The sequence below is a fragment of the Perognathus longimembris genome, chromosome 17, assembly GCF_023159225.1.
Source record: "Perognathus longimembris pacificus isolate PPM17 chromosome 17, ASM2315922v1, whole genome shotgun sequence".
NCBI lineage: Eukaryota > Metazoa > Chordata > Mammalia > Rodentia > Heteromyidae > Perognathus > Perognathus longimembris.
This window is the reverse complement of record NC_063177.1, coordinates 42082392-42101593: the sequence shown is the minus strand read 5'-3', so window position 1 is coordinate 42101593 and position 19202 is coordinate 42082392. Positions and strand designations below refer to the sequence as shown.

At 41.3% G+C, this 19202-nt stretch overlaps 2 protein-coding genes across 2 annotated transcripts in view; one reads left to right on the top strand and one right to left on the bottom strand.

Annotated features, from left to right (window-relative positions):
- Window positions 1-19202, top strand: part of LOC125366284 (leucine-rich repeat-containing protein 37A-like) — a 195349-nt gene that overhangs the window by 95797 nt on the left and 80350 nt on the right. The window lies entirely within an intron of this gene.
- The window catches only part of LOC125366145 (leucine-rich repeat-containing protein 37A2-like), a 408609-nt gene continuing 389993 nt past the window's right edge, over window positions 587-19202 (bottom strand). The window contains exon 9 of the transcript XR_007213789.1: window positions 587-657. The gene's annotated coding sequence lies outside the window, so the exon portion shown is untranslated. The remainder of the gene's footprint in view (window positions 658-19202) is intronic.

The window sequence follows — 19202 nt, the reverse complement described above, 5'->3', positions numbered from 1 at the left end:
AAATAAAACTGACCACCCAGGTGGCCATGAGATTTAAATAACATGCCTACATAGTAAGTACAGTTGGCTAAATTGATAAAAATCATTTTATTTTGGGGAGACACAGACAGGATTTATTTGCTCTGCAAATAGCCAGGGGCCACACATAGTTGTGAACTGGTTCTATAGGGATCTGCACTTACAAATTGGAATTCATTGATCCAGGAGTTGCCTTTTTTTAGGGGAGCAACTTGTAATCTCCTGTCTCCATTTAGTCTGTGCATTCTTTTTCCTTTTTTAAAAAGGAAGGCTTCCGGCCAGTGTCAGAAAATAAAAGTTTCAATTTTTGGTGGAAGGATTGATCCCACAGCACACACCACTTTCGCTCTCTGATGGTGGTGGCATCTCTATGGCTGTTTCATTGGGCTTCCTGGGAAAAGAACAGTGCCAAGCTTTTAGTCTTGAAGGAATCAACCAGAATTTCTCTTGTGCCCTCCCTCCATATTCCCCACCCCCATTAGCTAGGAATGGTAAGTTGCTCCCAGAAACTCACTCTTTTTTCTTCTGGAGAAGCTCATCCTCATCATAAGAGTCTTTGTCATGTAGCTTCTTGCTTGTAGCACTGAAAGGTCTGTATATATCCCTCAGCCAAAGTGGCCACCCTAAAAAGAAGCCCTCCTGGGAAAGACAAGGGGAACATAATTAATTCTGCTTTTGCCTGCATTTTCTGGCCACACCACCACGTCCTCTTCAATTTAACTTGCCTGACTCTCAGGTTCTGAGGAGCATTGCCTTAGCAGGAACCAAAAAAAGCCCCTTGGTGAAAAAGGAATAGACAATTAGTGAAAATTTATGTGATTTTATATGTATGTGATGCTATGTATTTCTCAAGTCTTATTGAAACAAACACCTGTGCTTTGGGTCATAATCACAATGAACAAAGTCTCTCCTAACTTGAGGATTTGGCATCAATTCCACCCACACAGACAGGACATGCAGGAACTCTCCATGCCCATCCCAAAGGTCCCTACAATACCTCAAGGGAGACTTGTATATGTGACTTGGTCTGTAGCATAGCTAGGATTGTCAGCCCTGCTTATCTTCTTTCCCAAATATCCCTGTGCATAAGATAGCCTTTCTCTCAGTCCCCTTTGGACTTAGACTCCCATGGGTCATTTGCTGGGGTGAAGGAAGGAAGGATGGAAGAGGAGAGGGAGAGGTGCCTCTCTTCTCTTAGCTGCTTTATCCTACAAGTTGAAGCACACAGCAAGCTATTCCCTAAGTCCAAAGATATAGTTTAGAGATTTTCACCTCTGAAAGGCTATCATGATGAGTGAGGTGGAAAATCAGACTATTAGACATGATGACCACTTAAAGACAAGCTATTAGTTCTGATGAAAACAGAACAGAACAACAACAAAAACCCACAGTTTGTTGTTCCAGAAACTGTGGATGTCTTCTTGGTATGTAGGGATTGATTACATGTGTCCACAGCCCAACCACCACATAAGAGGAAAGAACCATCATCTCCTAACTCACAAGTAGCGTTACCCTGGTATAATATCAATCCCCCTTTCTCTTTCTCCATTTCTTTATTCCAAAAGCAAATAATAAACTAGCATCTGAGGTCTCCCTTACCTAAAATGATCTGAAGTTCTAGGTAGAATGGAGATGAGAAGGTACTCAGGAGGAGGAGTTTTTTTCTCATCATTGTACAGGAAGGATCCCTACATTCCACCTTCCATCAAACCTACACCCCAATACCCCAGGGATTTCTTATGCTATCTCCTGAGGATCACTACTGGTAGGAGCAGATACAGCTGAAACCTCTCAGTCTCCCACCCTATTCACTGAAGGACTGATGACAGAGAGGAGTCCATGCTAATCCTGATCACCTCTGGCTCTGCTGGGGAACTACTTTTGCTAGTGAGACCCCTGGGAAGTAAGAGTTCTCTCCACCTTGGGTAGTGCCCCCACTGTAAGGCTAGGGGATAGATACAGATGAGTTCTAGAGCTCCTCTAGTTCTCAGGCCCTCACAAAGATTTACAGACTCATTTACCTTGAGGATCCTTTACCTTCCACTGTTGCTCTTCTGTGGTAACAAATCTGTTTTGGAAAAAAGCACAATCATTGGGGCTGGGGATATAGCCTAGTGGCAAGAGTGCCTGCCTCGGATACACGAGGCCCTAGGTTCGATTCCCCAGCACCACATCTACAGAAAACGGCCAGAAGCGGCGCTGTGGCTCAAGTGGCAGAGTGCTAGCCTTGAGCAAAAGGAAGCCAGGGACAGTGCTCAGGCCCTGAGTCCAAGGCCCAGGACTGGCCAAAACAAACAAACAAACAAACAAAAAAAGAAAAAAGCACAATCATGATTTCCCACCACAATGACCACTATCTCCACCTCTGTTCCTTCTTTTACTCATATATTATCTGCCCAGGATATGGTAACTTTTCATTTTTTTTTGTTTGTTTTTGTTGCCAGTCCTGGGGCTTGAATTCAGGGCCTACGCACTGTCCCTGGCTTCTTTTTGCTCAAGGCTAGCACTCGGCAACTTGAGCCACGCGGCACTTCTGGATTTTTCTATATATGTGGTGTTGAGGAATCCAACCCAGGGCTTCATGTATAGGAGACGAGGACTTTACCACTAGGCCATATTCCCAGCCCCTCTGGTAACTTTACTTAGCTCACGAATCCCACATCACTAATCTTTTTCTCTTCCACAGTACCTAGCTGAAGGTCTTGTCTGAAGATGGCACTTAACATATGCATTCATTGTGTTATATAAAATCCAGTGCATAATTCCCCATAAAAGGCCCTTAATTAATCAAAGTATCTACTAGAAGCCAAAACAACGATGCTGATTGAAATGAAACACAAGAATAGAATGTGTCTTGCTCCAATACTAGCTATCTTTGTTGAGGAGGGCCCAATCAATGCAATAAAATAGTAAATGGAGTAAGGGCTTGGTACGCAAGGGAGGAAACTATTATCATTTTATATGAAATAATGCACAGCCTAAAACACCTAAGAAAAATCACCTGAAATTTTCTCAGAAATGCAGAATGCAAATTTTAAGTGGGACCAACACACAAAGTTTAACCACATTACTATATACTAACACAAATTAGCAAATAGAAGAAAGATCCTATTTACAATTTCAATAAAGAAGAAAATTACTAGAAATTATCCTAACTAAAATTGTATAAAATCTGTGAAAAAACAACCCCGTAACACTGGCGGTTGGCATGCTAGTCACACTTGGTGTGCTAACAATTCAAGAATATGAGATCTGAGAATCTTAGTCCCAGGATGGCTCATGCAAATGCCCAAGACTGTTCATGAAAACTAAACTACAGCAAAAGTATTGGGGCATTGCTTACGTAACAGGCTCAGTATATCAATTGTGAGGCCTGAGTTAAACAGTAGTCTCCTAAAAAGAAACCAACAGCTCTCAAGCCCTTCCTATTCTCTAAGAAGAATAAGGGTAAAATGTATAAGTTGAGATACTTTCTTCCCAGAATGTTCTTCCTAAAATATTCTGTGTAGTCATTATCTGATTTTCACATTGGAGGGAAAATCATGCAGGAATACCTGAAACATATGGAAAAGAAGATCTGAGAGCAGAAGCTTGCCTTGCCACCTGTAACTTGAAAAATGTTAAGCAACTGATTAAGTAGTACTGGAGCAGGAAGAACAAATGGATCATGGAAGAGTCTATATAAAGATAGTGTTTTGGATCAGCAAAGAATAAATGTAGCATTCAATAAAAATTGTCTGGGGAATTAGTGTCTGTCCCCAGTTTTGCTACCAGGGCCTTAAGTTGATGTCCTTTCAAAGAAGATGGATGAGATCATCCTCCCAGGACTTTTGTGAGGGTTAAACCAAACAATCTGTGGAAACATCTTTGTCCTCTATGTAGCATACATACAGAGTGCTAGGTTTGACACTGACCTCAGGGACTAGGTAGCCACAGGTACCAATGGTTTCTGCCTAAGAGATCAGGCATAGAAAGCTCATTCCTCATTTGTTCTAGATTATGAATAGATAGTTTTACTTAATATTACAGAAAAGCACATTCAATTATTTTGTTACTGTTGTTTCACTTAGTGAAAAATGTGTAATGGTGGTATAGGGCTATTTTGTTACTTGTGTCTGTAAATACTTAAGCAGCTATTTTATTGCCATATGTTCCTCTCAGCCACTGACTAGAATATTCAAAGTCTTCTTAGGCTATGTGTGTAAACTAGCAGTAGAGCCCACAGCTAGTATGTACAATATTTCTGGTTTAATCTCCACAACAAAAACACATACACACACATACAAACTTTGGAAGATCTTGTCTGTCCATTGCTAGACTGTGTATTCTAACTTAATATGAGGTTGTATTATTGCACATTGTGAAATTAAAAATGTCTCATTTCTTTTCCTTTGACTACCATTTTTAGACACTACAAATAAAACACTTTAAACTTCTTGCCCTCTCTGAAATCATTATTAATGAGGCAGAGGAAATATTCATATATATATATACATATATATACATAAGCATATATATATTTATGTGTGCAAATACAACGTTGAATTGCATAAAGTATGCAGGTCATGAACCACTGAGAAATGCAAATGTGCCACCTATATACCTGCATGTATGGAGCTGGGAATAACTTCCCAAAAGCCTTTGCAAACTGACCCCATGCTGATCACAGACTCCTTGGCACAAATTTGGACAGTACTCAGCAATAAAACACACTTCTTCCTTTGAAAGTGGTCTTAATTAATTGACATTACAGAAATAAAAATGAGAAATACTGTGCCATAGACAGAAAACTGTCTGCACCATCAAGGAATTATCTTCTAGAGAGTAGAAAAGAGGTTTTGCTTTTCAGGTTGTGGATTCTGAATCTATTACAGGATATAATGGAGACCTGAATGAATTGTGGACCTTACCTCAATGAGACAGAAAATTATAATCAACATCATCACTACTAAAATCACAGCTACTGCCAAGATGATTTTGTTGTTAAAGCCATATCCAGGAACTTCTTGTATGAGCTACAAAATGTTAACAAAAAGACAATTCTGTTAAATAATAAAGAGATGGGAAAGATAAAAGGTATTCAAAATCCCATTCTTCAAGTTGAAGATCTTGTAAATCCTTAATGCACACACCCAATCTAATGTGTTAAAATGCCTCATTAATTTGTAATTGTCTAAATCTTAATGTGTTTCAGGTCCAATTCACTCTATATAGGAGGAGAGTGGGTAACACTGCCCTGGTCATATAGCTTTGGACTAGACTAAAGCCCCAGGTCTTCCTCCTTCAAGGTGTATCTAAAGGATGAGGAAGTTGGGCCTGGAGTTCTGTATTCTATAACTGTCCTCACCTCACTTAACTCCTTCCGTTCACCTTGAGCTTCAGTGCTCTCATTGATGTAATTCTCTGTTTTCCATTGGTCTGTATCCCAGCCAGCCTTGGAAAAGTTGACTTCTTGAGATCTGCTGAGAAGCTTCATCAGGTGGCCAGATCTGGAGATGAGCTTGGAACAGGCTTTCTGCATGTGATTCTCAGAGCAGTCCATTGTCAAGGTCTGGATGAGCTGAGATAGTAGCTTTCTTACATCATTGTTGGGAACAAGGGGCTTCAGCTGCTGGTTTAACTGCATTTCAAAATGATCACCAAAGGATGGAAACTTGGATTGGGAATCTGTGGACTTGACTGATGAGTCAATGCCCGAGTTTAAGTGTTCCCATAGTGTCTCATTGTTTTGTTGGACAGGTGGCATTAAGTTGAATGCAGTCACACTGGAACCTGGAGCAGCAAGATTTTCGTGAATTGTGTTTTTAGGGAGACTTCCTTCTGGTACAGGAGTGTTTCTAACAAATGTATTTCCTTCTAAAGCACTTGTAATCTGAAGTTTTGGAGGAATGATGTATACAGGATTTGAAATGGCATAAAATTCTGGAAAACTGTTCTCCTGAGAACTCAGCTTTCCCCATGAGGAAAAATCCTCTCCTGAAGGGGAATTTATGAGGCTCCTTACTCCAGAAAATGGAGGCCTGTTTGCATGACCTGGTCTAAAGAGTGAAGTTTTCTTTCTGAACTTTTGATTACGTTTAGCCTTACGTATTCTCTTAAGAGAGCCAGTCTTATGAATGCCGTAATTTGGGGGGGGAAGATATGCTTGGATTAGAATCCTTTATGCTTTTAACTCTAGAATTTGCACCGTCTAAAACAAACTTGCTGTAGGTTAAGGTTTTTGCTCTATTTCTCACCTCATCTAGGGATTTTTCAGTGGTAGACATGGAGGCCCTGCCCTCTGAGTCTGGTTTCAGGAGAGAAGATGTTGCTGCCCTAAGTTCTTTTGTGAATAAGGGCTCTTTAGGCAAGGAGTTTCCCACTAATTTCTTTGGCTCCTGAGCCAAATGACGTTCCCTTAGGGGTAGTCTCCTAAACCTTTCTTTAGCAAGAGGCTGGTCACTCTGTTTCATCCAGATGCTCTGTTTGGTCACTTTCTTGAGCTGCCTTTTGTGTATGCTTTTCGGCCTTTTGAGGACTCCTTTGGGCCTCTGCTGTCTTTCCTCTGTACTCTTCATCTCTGCTTGGATATTTTCCTGTGGTTGGGCACTTTGCAGTATTTGGGCAAATATTTGGCGTTTAAACTTAGGATCTAGAAGGGTGGTAGGATGTGTACCCATAGTTATTTCTTCTTTCTTTTTAGCCGCATTGTTTTCTGAATTTCTGCATTTAACAGATTTTCCACAAAATTAGGCTTATTCAGTTCAGTTTGGTTGGATTCTGGCTTAAGAGGGGGTCTTCGTATTTTGCTTTCTGTATTATCCATGTGATTATTCCCATTTTTCTCCTTTGAGAAGAGTAGTTTAATGAATGGTAACAATGTTGCCCTTGCATCATGTAGCTTGTTCTGTGATAAATAGGGCAATATGTTGTTGAGTGCATTACTAATTTCATTTTCATCATTAACCTCTAACTGCTCATTCATGAAGCTTGAGTAGCTGTCATCATTTTTGTCCAAATATTCTGTCTCTGGTTCAATAATTAGCTCAGTGCTATTGTTTCTCTTCTGGACCTTTAACACCTTCATGAATGTTCCCTCTGGATTCCCTATTGATTCTTCTTCAACTGGCAGAAAAGAAGAAACTGCTTTGATAAGGCAAGACTAATGGGTAGGACTTTGTCAGTATACCACCTCACAACCCAGCCAAATATATTAGGGATCAGAAAAGATTTGAGTGTCATATAGAGCACTGAGGTGAATCAGCCCAAATGTAGGTATATGAAATGGCAATAACAAAAAGGCAAAAGGTTTTTTTTAAACACAGTAGTTGTTAGAGCATTCTGACTAGGATATTTCTGTGTGAATTACAGGATTCTGTGTAGGATATGCAGTTTCCCAGTACTCAATTAACAACCCTTCAGTAGCTTCTCTGCAGAAGGTCCCTCCCTCTGTCTCCAAAGCAGAGGGAGCTCATGACTCTCCCCATGTCTTCAGAATGCTTCAGTGTTCTTGCTACCATCACAGCTGCTCACGAGGACAAAGCCCAGTCCTCAGGGTAGCGAGGACAGAGGTGCTAACCCAGAGGTCTCTCTCCTTATCAAAAGTCCCCAATTAGTATTATAAAGTTCTTTTTCACTTACACACCCAATTCCTTCACTGCAGAGCAGGGGCTTTGTTCCTATACACTGTAGCTGATGACAAGACACGCTACACAGTAGAAAATAGTAGGAGATCTTGGTATTTTCCTTATATTTGGGCAGAGAGCTGATGTGCTAATTTTCAATGTGCAATAAGTCAAGATAATATTGGCAGTTTGTGGATAAAACATTCCAATTTATTTCTGATCTAACCTCTAGCCATGATCTAGGTGCTATCACAGGGTGCTATGATACCTAACTCTTAATTAGAATGGTGTTTGCTAATTTTTGCCTAGACTTGCTTAGAACTATGGTCCTTAAAATATCTGGAGTAGCTTGGATTATAGTCATAAAATAGCGTGTAGGGCTGAAGAAGTTTCTTTAAGATGGAATGCTGAAAAAGGTTTTGTTTTTCTTTTTTAGATAGAAATGTTTTCTTTTCACTTCAAACATTTCCAGTTTTGCTTGGGAATGATCCAAAGCTTCTGAGTGGATGAATGTCTACAGTATCATTATGTAAATAGGTTTCTTTTGAAGAAATAGAGTATTTCAGTTGGAATAAGGGCCATAGGAGGAAGTCAAGAATTTGAAAGAAAAAGGAGGAACCTGGGTATTATCAGAATTGGTGACTAACACCTGGACATGAAGATGCAGCTGATGTTAGTTTCCTAATCTTAAAAGAAAGTGAAAGGTTCTTGCTGTTCCTACCACTAGGAAGAAGGGAAAGAGTGTTATCTGTGGGGGAAGAAACCCTGGATTGCCAGTAGAGACCTGTGTTCAAGCTTCCTGATACTAAATCAGTCATGTTTTTGAAGCACAGAAATGAAGGGACAAAGGGTAAACAAATGCAGCAATGGTACTAGACACTATGTTGAAAATGAATGATATAATTTATGTGGGGCTAGGAGGGAAAAACTAGGAGAAAGTAAAGGAAGGGGGTGACATTGTCTAAAAGAAATATACTGTTAAACCATGTGCTGTTGGCACATGACTGTAACCCTAGCTACTCATGAGGCTGAGGTCTGAGAATCATGGTCCAAAGTCAGCCTAGGCAGGAAAGTTCATGAGATTGTTATCTCCAATTAACCACCAGAGAACCGGAAGTGGTGATGTGGCTCACGTGGTAGAGTACTAGCCTTGAGCTGAAGAGCTCAGGGACAGCACCTAGGCCCAGTACTTCAAGCCCCATGACCGAAAAAAAAAAACAAAAAACCAAAAAGAGTACTGTTTACCTGACTTATGTAACTCTAACCCCTCTGTACATCGCCTTTTAAGTAATAATATATGTTTTTAAGTTCTGTAAACCTATTACAAAGGAAAAAATTGCTAGAGGCTGGCCAAGATAGAAGTGTGAGACCCTATCCAAATTTAACTTGAGTGATCTGAGCTTGAGGAAAGTTTCAAGTTAGATATTAAGAACTTGAGAATGAGCAAAGGAGCCCTTCAGAAATTAATGGCATTTAACACTAGGTAATTTAAAACTAGGCTATCATGCTATTTGTCTAAAATTATCACTAAGAAAAGTTAAAAATTAAAAATGAAAAAAATGTCTCATCAGGCAACAGACTCACGACAATATGAGATGTTTATCAGCAATATACTGTCACAGTGCAGCTTGACTGTTTTGCAGATAACCTCAATATTGTTTTTATATTGGCAGAGGCAGCCGGCCATTTGGTGAGGCAAGATCCTGTAAATGGAAACATAAGAGAATTAAAGTAATGATAAAGGGGTTACTGAGGGTGGAAGAAGCAGGCCAAGGCCACCAACTGGTTTTCTCTGTGTAGAAAGAAATTGTGGAGGAATATGGCCTGGATAGTTGGGGAGGAACCCTTTGGTAAATTGCTGTTCTTGGAAACAATAAGGGTTGAGAATGTGGCTTAGTGGTAGAGTACTTACCCAGCATGCATGAAGCCCTGAGTTCAATTCCTTAGTACCACATAAACAGAAAAGGCTGGAAATGGTGCTGTGGGCTCAGGTGGTAGAGCACTAGCCTTGAGCACAGAGAGGCTCAGGGACAGTGCCCAGGCCCTGAGTTCAAGCCCCAGGATCAGCGAAGGAAGGAAGGAAGGAAGGAAGGAAGGAAGGAAGGAAGGAAGGAAGGAAGGAAGGAAGGAAGGAAGGAAAAGAAAAAGATATAGTTGGATCCTAAGGGCATTAACTTTATTAATAGATTAACCTATTAATGAGTTCATAGCTCAGTGTGCTCTTAGGAAGTGGGGCCTTGGTGGAGAAAATGGCTTACTAGCTTTGTTGCTTGAAGAATGTTTCTTGTCCCTGGGACCTTGTTGTCTCACTCTGTTTCCTGCCTATCATCAGGTGAGCAGCCTCCTCTGCCACATTTCTACCACCATCATATTCTGTCTTATTACAAACCCACAGCAGTGATGCCAAGTGGCCATGGACTGAAACCTCTGAAAGTAAGATCCAAAATTAACGTCCTACTTTTAGTTTCTCTTAATCACTTGATCACAGCAATGAAAAACTGACCACTACACAATTTCAACTACTCTAGGATTGTTTTTAGGGCTTTGTATAAGGAAGAAATATTTGCCCGAGACTGGTGAATTCCTTTCTTATGAAATGGAGGTAAGCATCCAGGTCAATAAAGGAGACAGAAGTTCTTAGAGCATAGTACCAAAGGAGAAAGAGGTACAGAGAAAAAGCTCTGGAAGGTTACTTTGTTGTCCCATCTTACAAATCTTACAAAAATATTTTCCAGTATATTTGCAAAACTAAATTCCTGAGCTGGGTGCTTGTGGCTCACTCATGTAATCCTAGTTACTCAGGAGACTGAGATCTGAGGATTGCAGTTCAAAGCCAGCCCAAACAGGAAAATCTGAGAAACTCATCTCCAATCAATCACCGAAAAACCAGAAGGGAAGCCGTGGCTCAAAGTGGTATAGCACTAGCTTTGAGCAAAAATGCTCAGGGATAGCACCCAAGTCCCTACTTCAAGCCTGCACACACACAAAATTCAATAAGAATGCCTAAATAAAATATAAAACAGGGCTGGGAATATGTCCTAGTGGTAAAGTGAGGGGTGGTAGTGAGAGGAGCAGATTGCTTGCAAAGGGCCTGATGGCCTTTTATGGGTGATGGGAACGTGGTAGTGGTTACAGCTATGCAAACTCATCAAACTGTACTTTAAAAATGTGAAGTTATTGCATGAAAATGTCACCTCAAAGTTTATTAATAGTAAGCCTAAATTAATGAAATTACTAAGCCTAAAAATAAGTGATATAAATAGAAAGAAATAAAAGTCTTGTAAATAAGAAAATTAGCTTACAGTTTTTCCAACTCAAGACCCATTGTGAGGATGTTCTCAACTGTTGTAAGTTGCACTTGAGTTCTTCCCATGTCGCTGAAGAAAAAAGCCAACTCATTTATGATGAACCCAGTACAGATGTTGTGAACTTAAAACATAATTTGGCCAGGTTCTGGTGCCTCATGCCTGTAATCCTAGCTACTCAGGAGGCTGAGATCTTGCTGCATGGTTCAAAGGATCATGGTTCACATCCAGCCTAACCAAGAAATCCCATGAGATTCTTCTCTCCAATTAAGCACAAAAAATCTGAATTGGAGCTGTGGTTCAAGTGATAGAGCACTAGTTTTGAGCACAAAACTCAGGGACAGCACCTAGGACCTGAGTTCAAGCCCGAAGACCAGCACCAAGAAAACCTTTAAAATAATTCAATGTGTTTTCCCTGTCTTATGCTGATAACCCTAGCTATTTAGGAGAGTGAGATCTAGAGGACTGAGGTTCAAAGCCACCTAAGGTAGAAAAATTCATGAGATTCCATCTCCAAAACAACCAGTAAAAAGCTGGAGTCATGGATGAAGTGTAGAGAACCAACTGAGCGAGCAAGCTTTTTACCCTATTACAAAAATCTAAGTAAATAAATGTAAAATCAAGCATATTTCAAACATATATGATTACTTCAGTTTTGACTTGTTGTTGTTGTTGGTGGTGGTGGGCCCTGAACTCTGGGTCTGGCTTGCCCCTGAGCTCTTCAGCTCAAGACTAGCCCTCTACCACTTGAGCCACAGCGCCACTTCCAGTTTTCTGATGGTTAATTGGAGATAAGAGTTTCACAGACTTTTCTGCCCAGGTTGGCTTTGAACCACAATCTTAGATCTCAGCCTCCTGAGTAGGTAAGATTACAGGCATGGGCCACTGGTGCTTGGCCCTGACTATTATTATTAATTTTTTTTCTTTTTTGGTACTGGAGATCAAACTTAGAACATTGCACTTGCTAGGCAAGCACTTTGCCACTGAGCTACATCCTAGACCTTGACTTCTTTTTGACTTCTTTATAAAGCAAGCCATCTCAGTTTGTCCCAGAAGATAATTTCAGAAAGCATTTTACTGTCAAATTAATCAAATTAATGACCTTGGCATTGAACTGAACTTCTATTTTTCTGAACGTTATCTTCTCATGTTTGCAATGAATTCACCTTTCCATTTTTCTTTTAATTAATATACACCTCTGTCTTTGCTTATGGGAATGAATGTTTACATGTTCCATATCTATGTGTATTTTTTTTGCTGGCTGTCTTGCTCATTATACATCCTTTCTTAATCCTTTCCTTTGTAAATAACTTAAAAAATTACCCAGTTACAACTAAAATAATTATTTTCTTAGCCTTAGTGTAAAATACTTAACCTTTGAAGATGTAAAGAAGAATAGTGATCATCTCAGGATTTCTAGGATTACCTCAGTACTTACAGATATTTTAATGCTGGCAATTTAAAAAGATGAATATCTTCCACAGTTGTCAGAGGATTATGACTGAGAATTCTGCAAAATACAATGGAATTAAAAGTATGCATGGGACTACATGAAGAGTTCATATGCATTGAGTGGGTATGAAACTTTTAGGTAAAATAAAGTCATTTTGTTGTTACTCCAAGTAATTTATAATCCATAAAGCAGACTTCCTGCTTTATGGAGAAAAGAAAGAGTTGAGAATGAAAAATGGGGCTGGATAGCAGAGAACAAATGCCTTCAAAAAACTTTGAGGTCAAAACTACTGACCAGAGGAAGATGGCTTTGTCACAATAGGGAGGCACCCCAACTTGCTCCAACCGAATAGTGAGCTGGGAACTCCAACACCCAATACCCATCAAGAGTCCAACAAACCCAAGAACCAGAAGCAACAGAGAAACATAGGAAATGAAAAAGAACAAAAGAAGAAGAGCCTATAACCTGCATGGAGCTGGAAAATCTCTGGGGTACACCCCCTCTGCCGACCCCAGCCCGAACAGGGCGAGGCTAGGAAAGGGGACCTGGCGCCGGTTAAAGGGACTGCAGATGGTCAGCGACCAGAGAAGCAATAGCCGAAGTCATGCCAGGAGCGCAGAGTCCTGACAGCAGGAGCTCCACAGGCCCCAGACGGAGCACAGACCAACCGAGACAGACGGTGGCGCTTGACTGGAGGCGCGGGACTGAATGGCCAGGAACAGACAACAGCAGGGGAACTGGGCAGTGCAGATGGGGAGAGCCAGATGGGGAGAGCTGGGACCGCCACCACCAAACCACCGATCACCACACCTCAGCACCCTAGCCCCGAAAAGCCCATAGCAGCATGGGAAACACACACAATCCAGGAACAGTAAGTTCCCCATTGCTGCCCCTCGCCCAATGGGAGACCAGCTCTAGCAGAGACCCAAACCCTACAAAGAAGCTAGAGCTCCCTCCCTCCTCCTCCCTACCCCAAGAGAACAAAGGAGCCCCATATCTGGTGGCTCTAGGACCCTACAGCCTCTGGGAAGACACGGAAGCTAGCAGAGGCGGAGCAGCACCCAACAAAGTGATCGGGAAACACCTTAGACAGGCGTCCCCCAAAGCCCCAGCTGGAGATCCTGAACCTATCTGCAGCAGCCCCGCCCCCCCTCCCCAGCAGTGGCCCCGGAACTGGTAGGCCTTGGAATGCCACCTGAGGTGCCCTGGTCCATGTAGACTTTTTGAACAACAGTCACAGGCTTGCTGGTGTGCAATACCAGCCCAGCAGGGACACTTGGGCCTGAACACACATTCTCCCCACCCCCCACAGCAGAGGCGCAGAGAGTCTGTCGGCACCAACCCGCTTCCAGTCACTTGAACCTGCTGGGGTCCACGCACACCACCCCCCACAGCAGACTCGGGACAGAGCACAATTACCCTCCAACAACTCAGGGCAGCATGCCCCCAAAGGAAACACTAGTGCACACACGCACCTGCCCCCTGGAGGGCCAGCGTGGGCCAGCGTGCTAGCCCTCCAGCAGGAGAATCTCCTGCCCAACCCTCTATGGGAGCGCACAAGTAGTCACGCTGCCCCCTCAGCAGCAACACCCGCTCTGATAGGTGCACTCCGCACAGGTGGGCAGGGCCCCCCAGGGGCAGTGCCCGCTCTGATAGGTGCACTCTGTACAGGTGGGGCGGGCCACCCCTCAACAGCAACACCTGCTCCCACAGGAGCACTCCGCAGGCAATTCTCAATCTGAGAGGTGAGCTCTTTTGACCACAGTACCTATTGGGAAAAGAATCAAAGAAGAGAAGTCTCCACGCCATGCTGAATCAGCAACCTGCAAACCCCCATCAGGGGCACACTAGGTTCAGCACAACACAGTCGCAGAGCACAGTCCTGAAGAGAAAGACACAGAACATACCCACCCCCAAGTGCAATGAGGGTGACCACCTCGGCAACAACCAAGAAGGTCACGCTCACCCATTGGGCAGTAAGGTTCAACAGCCAAACTCAAACCCAGAGCCAGGACACAAACAAGTCTCCACTGACAGACCAGCAGGAACCAGCACAAAGCCAAGCCAAGGTCACCACCTACAGATCTCCAGATGCACAATCACAAAGAAATATTACAAATTTCATGAAAGGTCAAGCCAACTCGCCAGCTCCAAAAAGTAGTATGACTGAAGAGGAGATGGAGAATAAAAAATCAAATGAGAATAAGATAGAAGAAATGATCGAAAGCCTCAGGACTGAATTCAGAAAACAGATACAGGAGCTTAGAATGGAAGTCTCGAAAAGTCTACAGGAAATCAAGAAAGAAATGGAAGCAAAAATGGATACAGTGCACTTCTCTGTTAAAGAAGACCTTAACATCCTGAGGAACGAAATACATGAAAAAATAGATTCAAAATACAACTCTTTAAAAGAAGAAATCTCCAAGATGAGAGCTGATCTGGCAACCATAAACAGCTCGCTGTCATCCATAAACACTACACTCGAAGCCACATCACAAAGATTTGATCATATCAATCCCGAAACTCTCTTTTGGATGACGATGCAGCTGATAAGGACCAGAAAATTACCACACTCCAAGAAATGGTTAAACTCCAGGGCAGACTAATCCAGGAGCTAGTGGACAAAGACAAGAGGTAGAATCTGTGTATAATTGGAATAGATGAAGGAGCGGAGTACCAGAGCAGAGGGCTTCAACATATTTTCAATAGAGTTATAGCAAGAAACTTCGCCAATCTCACAAAGGACCTCACCCAAGAAACGGAAGCCTATAGGACACCTGGCAGACAAGACCTAGAAAATCCTCGCCCAGGCACATAATAATAAAGACTTCATATCTCAAGAATAAAGAGCAAATTATGAATGCAGCCAAAACAAAGAAAGAGCTATATTACAATGGAAAAAGGATCAGAATCACAGCAGACCTATCCACACAAACCTACAACGCATGAAGAGCCTGGAAGAACACAATCCAAGTCCTCCAGGCCAACAATTGCCAACCCAGAATTAGATATTCAGCAAAACTAGAATTCACCTCCGAGGGAAAAACCAGATCTTTCCATACCAAAGAGGATCTAAAGGAGTATGTGAATAAAAAACCAGCCTTACAGAGGGGAACCCCACCCAAGAGAAAACGTACATGACCCCCAGACAGAAACAGAAAGAAACTACAATAGCCAGAGCCCAACAGGAAGAGCAGCTTAATAAAGACAAGAAAAATGGGAGAGGAAAAACAGGCTAACAGGAAAATGGAAGAGAAAAAAACACTCTTATCCATGTTCTCTTTGAATATAAATGGTATAAACTCTCCGATTAAGAGGAGCAGACTGACAAGGTGGATCCATAAACAAAAAGTTGCTATCTGTTGTCTTCAAGAGACCCATCTTACAGCAAAGGACAAAAACAGGTTCCAAATGAAAGGATAGAGCAAGATCTTCCAAGCAAATGCACCTACCAAAACGGCAGGAGTAGCCATCCTGATTTCAGACAAGCTGGACTTCTCATTAAAATCAACTCAAAAAGACAAAGAAGGGCACTACATTTTAATACAAGGAAAAATCCAGAATCAAGACATCACGGTGATAAATCTATACTCACCGAACAAAAGAGGCCCTACATATGTCAAGCAAATTCTCACAGAACTACAGAACAAGATAGACCCAAACACAATCATAGTGGGAGACTTTAATACTCCACTCTCTCCAAGAGACAGATCCAGCACCCAGAGGATCAGCAAGGGAGCTGAAGACCTAACTAACACCATATCCCAAATGGATCTGATAGATCTGTACAGAGTCTTTCACCATACAGAGACCCAATATACATTCTTCTCAGCAGCCCATGGAACTTACTTCAAAATAGATCATGTCATAGCCCACACAAAGAACTTCAGCAAATACAAAAGTATTGACATAATCCCATGAATGATATCTGACCACAGTGGAATCAAGGTAACCCTCAATAACAAAGGATACCACAGAGGCTATACAAATACTTGGAGACTAAACCCCTCACTGTTATCTAACACTTGGGTCACAGACCAAATTAAGGATGAAATTAACGAATTCATAAGCCACAACAACAATGAAAATACATCACAAAGAAACCTATGGGATACAGCTCAGGCAGTGCTGAGGGGGAAGATCATTGCCCTCAGCACTCACATTAAAAGAATGGAAGCAGAGCAGGTGAATAACCTCACGATGAAACTAAAACATCTGGAGAAACAAATAATCGAATCTAAAATGACTAGGAGGAGAGATCACAAAGAGTACAGAAGAGATAAATCTGATTGAAAATAGAAAGACCATTCAACAAATAAATAAAACTAAAAGCTGGTTCTTTGAGAAAATAAATAAAATTGACAGACCACTCACAAGACTTACAAAAAAAAAAAAAAAAAAAAAGAAGAGACTCATATCCGTAAAATCAGGGACTCCACCAGAAAAATTACAACAAATACACACGATATTCAAACAATCATAAGGAACTATTTCCAGAACCTCTACTCACTAAAAAACAATAATTTTACAGATATGGATCAGTTCTTAGAGAAGTATAAACTGCCCAAACTGAATCAAGAAGAAATAAATCAACTAAATAAACTAATAACTTACAGCGAGATACAGGGGGTAATCAAGAGCCTCCCAACAAAGAAAAGCCCAGGCCCAGAGGGATTCACCAATGAATTCTATAAAACCTTTAGTGAGGAGCTAATACCAATACTCCTCAAACTCTTCTGTGAAATAAAAATAGAGGGAGAAATCCCAAACTCATTCTATAAAGCTAATATTATACTCATCCCCAAACCAGGCAAAGACCTAACAAAAAAAGAGAACTACAGACCAATATAACTAATGAACACAGATGCAAAGCTCCTCAATAAAAGGATCCAGGAACTGATCAAGAAACTTATACATCATGACAAAGTAGGCTTCATCCCACAGACACAAGGATGGTTCAACATCTGTAAATCTATTAAGGTAATTCACCACATAAACAGAACTAAAATCAAGAATCACATTGTTATCTCAGTTGATGCCCAAAAAGCTTTTGACAAAATACAACATCTATACTGATTAAAAGCTCTGGAGAGAATAGGAATAGATGGAACATTCCTTAAAACAATAAAAGCCATATACAACAGACCAACTGCTAATATTGTATTAAATGGGGAGAAACTAAAATCATTCCCCATAACCTCAGGAACAAGACAAGGATGCCCACTCTCCCCACTTCTTTTCAACATAGTGCTGGAATCCCTAGCGATAGCAATAAGACAAGAGGAGGACATCAAAGGGATCCATATCGGCAAAGAAGAAATTAAACTATTCCTATTCTCAGATGACATGATCTTATATTTGAAGGACCCAAAAAACTCAGTCCCCAAACTCCTACATCTAATAAACCATTTTGGCAAAGTAGCAAGATACAATATCAATCCACAAAAGTCAGCAGCTTTTCTATACACCAGCAATGTAGAAGCAGAAAAGGAAACTATGGAAACAATACCATTTACAATAGCTAAAAAAGAATAAATTACCTAGAGATCAACCTAACCAAAGCCGTGAAGGACCTATTTAATGAGAACTATAAAAATCTAAAAAGGGAAATCAAAGAGGACACAAAGAGATGGAAAGACCTCCCATGCTCATGGGTAGGCAGAATCAATATAGTGAAAATGGCCATATTACCCAAATTGTTATACAAATTCAATGCAATCCCCATCAAGATCCCAGCTACATTCTTCACTGAAAAGGAGAAAGCAACCCATAAATTCATATGGAACAGCAAAAGACCTAGAATAGCCAAAGCAATTCTAGGCAAAAAAAGCAGTGCAGAAGGTATCACAATACCAGACTTCAAGCTCTATTATAGAGTCATCATAACAAAAACACCCTGGTATTGGTATAAAAACAGACCTGAAGACAAATGGATTAGAATTGAAGACCCAGAAATAAAACCGCACTCTTACAGTCAGCTGATATTCGACAAAGGAGCTAAAGACATACAATGGAAAAAAACATAGCCTCTTCAACTACTGGTGCTGGGAAAACTGGGCAGCCATATGTAGGAAACCCAAAGTAGACCCTAGTCTATCACCATGCACCAAGATCAACTCAAAATGGATCAAGGACCTCAACATCAGACCTGAAAGCCTGACACTACTGAAGGACAGAGTAGGAAAGATGCTAGAACTTATTGGCAAAGGAAGGAACTTCCTGAATAGAGTCCCAGGGGCACAACAGATAGGGGAGAGACTCGACAAATGGGACTACTACAAAATAAAAAGTTTCTGCACAGCTAAAGACATAGCCACCAAACTAGGAAGACAGCCAACCATATGGGAATGTATCTTTACCAGCACAGCAACAGACAAAGGCCTAAAGGGAACTAAAAAACTAAGCCCCTCTAAGCCCAATAAACCAATTATGAAATGGGCAAAGGAGCTAAAGAGAGACTTCACAAGAGATAAAAATGGCAAAGAAACATATGAGGATGTTCAACATCCCTGGCAGTAAAGGAAATGCAAATAAAAACAACCCTGAGATACCACCTCACTCCAGATAGAATGGCCTATACTCAGAACTCAGGCAACAACAAATGCTGGTGGGGGTGTGGGGAAAGAGAAACCCTTCTCCATTGTTGGTGGGAGTGCAAATTAGTACAACCACTTTGGAGAACAGTATGGAGGTTCCTCAAAAAGCTCAACATAGACCTCCCCTATGACCCAGCCATACCACTCCTAGGCATCTATCCTGAACAACAGGTCCCCAGATATCAAAAAGACATCTGCACTTCCATGTTTATCGCTGCACAATTCA